General features: G+C 36.4%; 1 long non-coding RNA gene across 1 annotated transcript; it reads left to right on the top strand.

Annotated features, from left to right (window-relative positions):
- Positions 1-978: 978 nt before the first annotated feature.
- LOC134322686 (uncharacterized) lies at positions 979-5899 on the top strand. The gene is made up of 2 exons (XR_010013968.1): positions 979-1226; positions 5350-5899. It is a non-coding gene; the product is annotated as an uncharacterized LOC134322686 (long non-coding RNA).
- Positions 5900-6109: the final 210 nt, after the last annotated feature.

The raw sequence follows: 6109 nt of genomic DNA, 5'->3' as shown, positions 1-6109 counted from the left end.
GGAGCCAGCTCATCAAGACATGAGGCGAGTATGTCATTATAGTAATCGACAAGGTCAGATGAATTACTAGACAGTACAGGACAGACAGACATCTTTTTAACAAGAGAATCTGAGAAAGCAGAGGGAGAGATATATTGAAGATTCCTGAAGGATATTTTACGTTTAGCTCTAGTGATGGGCCTAGTGACCTCAATGTCCATGATGATTGTCAAATGATCAGAGACAGTAAGGTCATGGCTGGACGGCTGATGAACTAGGACACCAGTAGAGCAGACAAGGTCAAGAGTATGACCTTTTTTATGAGTTGGAAAATGTATATGTTGTGTGAAATTAAAACACTGTAACAATTCCAAAAATTCCCTGGCAAATTTACAGTTGTTGTCATCAATATGGATGTTAAAATCACCCATAAGCAGTACAGAGGATGAGAGGGCACTAAGCTGGGTTAAAAAATCTGAAAAATCAGAGAGAAAGGAAGCGTTTGGCTTTGGCGGACGATAAACTACAGCAGTGACCAGAGGAGTAGGCCCTGACAACTTGAAAGCCAGGTGTTCAAAAGAAAGAGCAGCAGGAAAAGACAAAGTGGTTATTTTAATATCATCCCTATAGACTGCAGCAACACCACCACCTCGCCCTTCCATACGAGGTTCATCAATATACGAGTATCCCATTGGCGTGGTCTGATTTAACGTAAAATAATCCAAGGGTTTATGCCAAGTTTCAGTGAGACAGAAAAAGTCTAGTTCACTGTCAGATATAAATTCACTGAGTACAGTACTTTTTGTGTTGAGTGAACGAACATTAAGCAATGCCATTTTCAAGTGGTATTGTTGTGTAGTTGGCTGTGAGGAACGAGGAAGAGAACGGAGATTTGCTAAGTCCACTCCGCGTTTCCCATCCCACTCCGTGGACAGCGTTGTCATGGAGACTACACCGCTACTGGTGTGCAAGGCAGCAGCGCTCTGATGACGTGTTTGCGGAGCGACAGTGCGCACGGCTGACCAGAAGGATGGAATAGCGTTACCGTTTCGAAGATAAACAAGCTTTCTCCGGGAGCCCCTGTGAATATAACGAGGCCGGCGAAGGAGTCCAAGCTGTTTGATGACTGAAATACACGATGGAGTAGTGCAGTTGTTGAACTTCCTCAGCTGGTCAACGGAATAGTTCAACATCGTGCCGATCCCAGGAAAACTCATCCACCGTTCACCACCGGCCGCAGACGCGATGTACAGTAGAAAGAACAAAAAGTATCAAAAGCACAAATAAAAGTATCAAAAGTAACATAAAAGAAATAGATCCACAAGGTGTGTAAAAAGATGAAAACGAAAAACGATAAAAATACAATAAAATACGGTAAAATACGGTAAAATACGGTAACGGTAGCGGCAGCCAAATGCGCCAGCGTCCACCATCACCATGGCAACTAAAAACACTATTTTTTTTAGTGTAAAGGAATTGTTTGTTACTAAACACATTTCTGCAGCGTCTAATAAGTTTTTTGTACATTCCTATTACTTTGTTGATAGTGACATTGAACAATGCATTTGCAGCGTCTGACAAGCTTAAAAAAGTGCTTTTAGCACAGTCCTGAAGTGTTGAGTGTTTTCAAACATTCTTAATACTCTGTTTTTAATGACACTTAACGATGCTTTAATTATGTTCATTAACAATGCTTTTTTTACAGTTAAATTTAACATTGCATTTTAGGCGTCAGACAAGTAAACAGACAAGCACATTTTAAACATTTCTGTAGTGTTTTAGAGATTTTGTACCTGACTATTACTTTGTTGATTGTGACATTAAACTATGCATTTTTAACTTTATTTTCAGCTTCAAACAGGCTCATAGAGGAACTGTAGGCACAAAAGTGCTCAAAAAAGCACTTAAGACACAGTTCTTTCGATTCTCATTATTTTTGTTTATTCACATAAATCTGTTTTCAATTTTAGTAAACACTATATTTTAAGCGTCAGAAAGCTAAAAGACGTTCTGCAAGCACATATTTGAAGTGCTTAGTGTTTTTGAAACGTTCTTTATACATTGTTTGTAGATACACCGAGCAATGCCATTTTAGCGGCAGTCAAGCTCGAAAAAGTGTATAGAGCACGTTTCTATAGTATCTTGATGACTTTGTACATTTCTCTTACGTTGTTGAAAGCGAAATTTAACAATGCATTGTTATCGTCTGTCAGTCTCACAGAAGCACTTAAGGCACAGTTCTTTAGTGTATTTTGTTCATTCCTATTAATCTGTTAATAATTCAATTAAGCACTATATTTAAAGCGTCAGACAAGCTGAAAGACACTTATTTGAAGTGTTTAGTGTTTTTGTACATTTCTAATACTTTGTTGATAGTGACTTTGTACAATGCATTTTCAGCGTCATATAAGCTCAAAGAAGTGCTTTAAACACATTTCTGCAGCGTCTTATTGATTTTGTACATTCCTATTACTTTGTTGATAGTGACATTGAACAATCCATTTGCAGCGTCAGATAAGCTCAAAGAAGTGCTTTAAGCACAGTCCTGAAGGGTTGAGTGTTTTTAAACATTCTCAATACTCTGTTTTTAATGACACTTAAGGATGCTTTAATTATGTTCATTACCAATGCTTTGTTTACAGTTAAATTAAACAATGCGTTTTAAGCTTCAGAAAGACTCATAGAGGTACTTTAGGCACAGTTCTTTAGTTTTTTTTTAATTTTGTTTATTCCTAAAAGTTTGTTAATAATTAAATTAAACACTCCGATCACTTTGCTGATAGTGTACAAAAAGTTTTTTGAACATTTTTGTTACTGTATTGAGAGTGACATTAATCAATGCATTTTTAGCGTTTGAAAAGCCCAAAGAATCGCTTTAAACACATTTCTGCAGCGTCTTATTGATTTTGTACATTCCTATTACTTTGTTCATAGTGACATTGAACAACGCATTTGCAGCGTCTGACAAGCTGACAAAATTATTTTTGTTTATTCCTATAAATCTGTTTTCAATTATAGTAAACACTTTGTTTTAAGCGTCAGAAAGCTAAAAGACGTGCTTGCAAGCACATATTTGAAGTGCTTAGTGTTTTTGAAACGTTTTTTATACATGGTTTGTAATTACACCGAGAAATGCCATTTTAGCGGCAGTCAAGCTCGAAGAAGTGTATTGAGCACGTTTCTATAGTACCTTGATGACTTTGTACATTTCTCTTACGTTGTTGAAAGCGAAATTTAACAATGCATTGTTTTCGTCAGTCAGTCTCACAGAAGCACTTAAGGCACAGTTCTTTAGTGTGTTATTAATTTTGTTCATTCCTATTATTCTGGTAATAATTCAATTAAACACTATATTTAAAGCGTCAGACAAGCTGAAAGACACATATTTGAAGTGTTTAGTGTTTTTGTACATTTCTAATTCTTTGTTGATAGTGACATTGAACAATGCATTTTCAGCGTCAGATAAGCTCAAAGAAGTGCTTTAAGCACAGTCCTGAAGGGTTGAGTGTTTTTAAACATTCTCAATACTCTGTTTTTAATGACACTTAAGGATGCTTTAATTATGTTCATTACCAATGCTTTGTTTACAGTTAAATTAAACAATGCATTTTCAGCTTCAGAAAGACTCATAGAGGTACTTTAGGCACAGTTCTTTAGTTTTTTTTAATTTTGTTCATTCCTAAAAGTTTGTTAATAATTAAATTAAACACTCCGATCACTTTGCTGATAGTGTACAAAAAGTTTTTTGAACACGTTTGTTACTGTATTGAGAGTGACATTAATCAATGCATTTTTAGCGTTTGAAAAGCCCAAAGAATCGCTTTAAACACATTTCTGCAGCGTCTAATTGATTTTGTACATTCCTATTACTTTGTTGATAGTGACATTAAACAATGCATTTGCAGCGTCTGACAAGCTTAAAGAAGTGCTTTTAGCACAGTCCTGAAGTGTTGAGGGTTTTTAAACATTCTTAATACTCTTAATACACTGAACTTAATTATGTTCATTCTCAATACTTTGTTTACACTTAAATTTAACATTGCATTTTAGGCGTCAGACAAGTAAACAAAGAAGCACATTTTAAACATTTCTGTAGTGTTTTAGAGATTTTGTACCTGACTATTACTTTGTTGATTGTGACATTAAACTATGCATTTTCAACGTCAGAGAAGCTCAAAAAAGCACTTTAGACACAGTTCTTTCGATTCTCATTATTTTTGTTTATTCCTATAAATCTGTTTTCAATTATAGTAATCTGTATATATCAGCCAAACCAAATGATACTGACACAATCAGTAAGATAGAAGATTGTGTAAACGACATAAAAAACTGGATGTCGTGTAATTTTCTTTTACTTAATTCAGATAAAACTGAGGTTTTACTTGTTGGCTCTAAAGCTGCAAAAGACAAGTTGTCTAACCTGGTGCTAAACTTAAACACGTTCTCTTTTACTCCCAGCCCAGATGTAAAAAACGTAGGTGTCACAATAGATTCAGATCTCTCATTTGATACACACGTTAATAATATTACTAGAGTTGCTTTCTATCATTTGCGTAACATTTCTAAAATAAGAAATATACTATCTGTTAATGACGCCGAAAAACTGATCCATGCGTTTATAACTTCTCGGTTAGATTATTGTAATGCTCTTCTAACTGGATGCTCTGGTAGATCCTTAAACAAACTCCAATTAGTTCAAAATGCAGCAGCTCGAGTGCTAACTAGAACTAAAAAATTTGACCATATTACTCCTGTTCTATCATCTCTACACTGGCTGCCAGTTAAATTCCGCATTGATTACAAAATACTTTTACTAACTTATAAAGCGCTACATGGTCTGGCTCCACAGTATCTGAGTGAACTTATTAATCACTACAGCCCAGCGCGTCCACTTCGTTCACAAGATGCAGGGTTACTTATAGTTCCTAGAATTAAAAAGATCACGGCTGGTGGAAGAGCGTTTTCTTACAAAGCTCCACAACTCTGGAATAATCTTCCTGCCTCTATTCGGGATTCGGACACAGTCTCAATGTTTAAGTCTAGACTGAAAACATATTTATTTTCTCAGGCTTTTGATTAGTATAGACAAAGGCGCAGAGCTTGGGGGTTCTTGGTCATAGAAACTTGTGGTGATCAGGGATGTTGGGTTGCTGTCGTTCTGCCTCTCTTGTCCGATCACTCAGGTTTGATGACGGTGGGGAGATGGGCGCTGATGTCCTGTGAAAGCCTTCATGACCTTGTTACCTGCTTGCTCTCCCTTTTAGTTATGCTGTAATAATTAGGGCTGCCGGAGTCTAAAACTCTCTGTAAAACTGTTTGTCAACTAGCATTGTACATTATTAACTACATTCTCTGTTGTTTTACCCCGAGGGTATTCTGATGGAAACCTGTTTACCCGCCGAGGTTAAGGATTAAAGTCGAGACTGCCGGGACAACGATGCTGCTCCTGTCAGATGTGACGGGTCTGGAGTAATTGCAACGACAAGAAATCACTACAGACTTTATTGAAGACTAGAGCGGATAACAACTCTATTATTATTTAATTGTTTATTTATCTATTTATTACCAGTTATGACTTTTAGATCATTTAATTCTGTGTTTGTATGATTTGTGTAAATCGTGTATTTACTTAAAGTATCCTCCAGGCCACCCAAGAAGGATGGGCCCTGCTGAGTCTGGTTCCTCTCAAGGTTTCTTCCTGTAATTTTCAGGGAGTTTTTCCTTGCCACAGTCGCCCTCGGCTTGCTCAACAGGGGTTTTTGTATCTGTTGGTCCTGGATTTTGTAAAGTTGCTTTGAGACAATGTCTATTGTAAAAAGCGCTACATGAATAAAGTTGACTTGACTTGACTTGACACCGAGCAATGCCATTTTAGCGGCAGTCAAGCTCGAAGAAGTGTATTGAGCACGTTTCTATAGTATCTTGATGACTTTGTACATTTCTCTTACGTTGTTGAAAGCGAAATTTAACAATGCATTTGTTATCGTCAGTCAGTCTCTTTTGTTCATTCCTATTAATCTGGTAATAATTCAATTAAACACTATATTTAAAGCGTCAGACAAGCTGAAAGACACATATTTGAAGTGTTTAGTGTTTTTGTACATTTCTAATACTTTGTTGATAGTGACAT

This window comes from Trichomycterus rosablanca, chromosome 1 (genome assembly GCF_030014385.1).
Source record: "Trichomycterus rosablanca isolate fTriRos1 chromosome 1, fTriRos1.hap1, whole genome shotgun sequence".
NCBI lineage: Eukaryota > Metazoa > Chordata > Actinopteri > Siluriformes > Trichomycteridae > Trichomycterus > Trichomycterus rosablanca.
The sequence above is the reverse complement of the archived record's forward strand: the minus strand, read 5'-3'. Positions and strand labels throughout refer to the sequence as shown.